Here is a 2,006-nt window from a genome sequence, read left to right as displayed (position 1 = left end):
GCTGCTCGGCTAAATATGTGCTCTGGCTTCCTAATCAGATCTTCTAGATGCCGTCTTGTTGGCTTGTTCTGCACCTGACCTTGAGTCGACTCCGCTGGGCACAGATATCCTCCGTGAGGTGACCGTTTACGCCCTGCCATTGATTTAGACGTAGAAAGAAATCATTAGGGTGTTTTATGGCTGGCTTTTAGGTAATGCTGCTGTCGAAGAACATGCACGGTAAACTGTTGTGTTTCAATTAAGGTAGGAAGCAAGTATTTTGCAAAATGCTTAAGGGAAAAAACAACATTAATGAAATCAGTTTGAGCTTTTTGTCATAATTTTACATATCAAATTTATATATTTTTTACATATTATTTTTCAGTTTACATCTATTCAATAGAATGTTTTGCAATTCTTAGTTAAAATTTTGCCATTTGGTCTTTTTTTCAATTATCTTGGAATTCTGGATTTTTTAAGTAGGGAATTCTGAGTTTACATCTTGGAATTCTGGATTTTTTAAGTAGGGAATTCTGAGTTTACATCTTGGAATTCTGGATTTTTTAAGTAGGGAATTCTGAGTTTACATCTTGGAATTCTGGATTTTTTAAGTTGGGAATTCTGAGTTTACATCTTGGAATTCTGGATTTTTTTAAGTAGGGAATTCTGAGTTTACATCTTGGAATTCTGGATTTTTTTAAGTAGGGAATTCTGAGTTTACATCTTGGAATTCTGGATTTTTTAAGTAGGGAATTCTGAGTTTACATCTTGGAATTCTGGATTTTTTAAGTAGGGAATTCTGAGTTTACATCTTGGAATTCTGGATTTTTTAAGTAGGGAATTCTGAGTTTACATCTTGGAATTCTGGATTTTTTAAGTAGGGAATTCTGAGTTTACATCTTGGAATTCTTTATTTTTTAAGTAGGGAATTCTGAGTTTACATCTTGGAATTCTTTATTTTTTAAGTAGGGAATTCTGAGTTTACATCTTGGAATTCTGGATTTTTTAAAGTAGGGAATTCTGAGTTTACATCTTGGAATTCTGTATATTTGAATGGAATTCTTAGTTTACATCTTGGAATTCTGTATATTTGAATGGAATTCTGAGTTTATATGGAATTCTAAGCTTACATCTCAGAACTCCATAAAAAGAGAAAATTCTGAGTTTACATCACTATTCTGGAATTCTGTCTATTTTAAAGTGTTCTCAGTTTATATGGAACTCTGAGTTTATATCATGGAATTCTGTGTTTTTTTATTGAATTTAACAGGAATTGACTTTACATCTCAGAATTCTCTTTATGCAATTCTGAGTTTATAAAGAATTCTGTGTTTACATCTTTTTTATGGAATTCTGAGTTTACACCTAGAAATTCTGTACGTTTTTAATGGAATCCTGAGTTTATATAGAATTCTGAATTCTGTATTTTTGTAATGGTATTTTGAGTTTATATGAGATTTTAAGCTTGCATCTGAGAAATCTCTTTCTTGTGAAAGTAAAATTTCTCTTTCCATAAAGTCTGTTTCTTTATGGAATTCCGAGTTTATATCTTAGAATTATGTATTTTTTGTAGAATTCTGAGTTTATGGAATTCTGAGCTTAACAATTCCGGAATTTTCTCTTTTTTATGGAATTCTGAGTTTATATGTTGGAGTTCTTGTGTTTTTAAATGGAATTCTGTGTTTGCATCTCATAATTCTGTCTTTCTATGGACTTCTGAGTTTAAGTTGAATTGAGTTTACGTCTCAGAATTCTCTTTTTGTTATAGAATTTGGTGTTTACTTCACACAATTCTGGAATTCTGACTTTTTTATTGAATTCTCAGTTTGTATGGAACTCTGAGTTTACATCCTAAAATTCTGTCTTTTTCTTGGAATTCCGAGTTTATATCTTGGAATTCTGGCTTTCATTTGCAACTCTTAGCTTTTTTTTTTTTTTTGCAAACATCTTTTTTTCAACACAGTTTACCTCTCAGAATTGTCTTATCTCACAATTCAGAAATATCTTGAAATTCATAATTTACATAT

The sequence above is a fragment of the Danio aesculapii genome, chromosome 15 (assembly GCF_903798145.1).
Source record: "Danio aesculapii chromosome 15, fDanAes4.1, whole genome shotgun sequence".
Taxonomy (NCBI): Eukaryota; Metazoa; Chordata; class Actinopteri; order Cypriniformes; family Danionidae; genus Danio; species Danio aesculapii.
Note: the sequence above shows the minus strand (reverse complement) of the source record.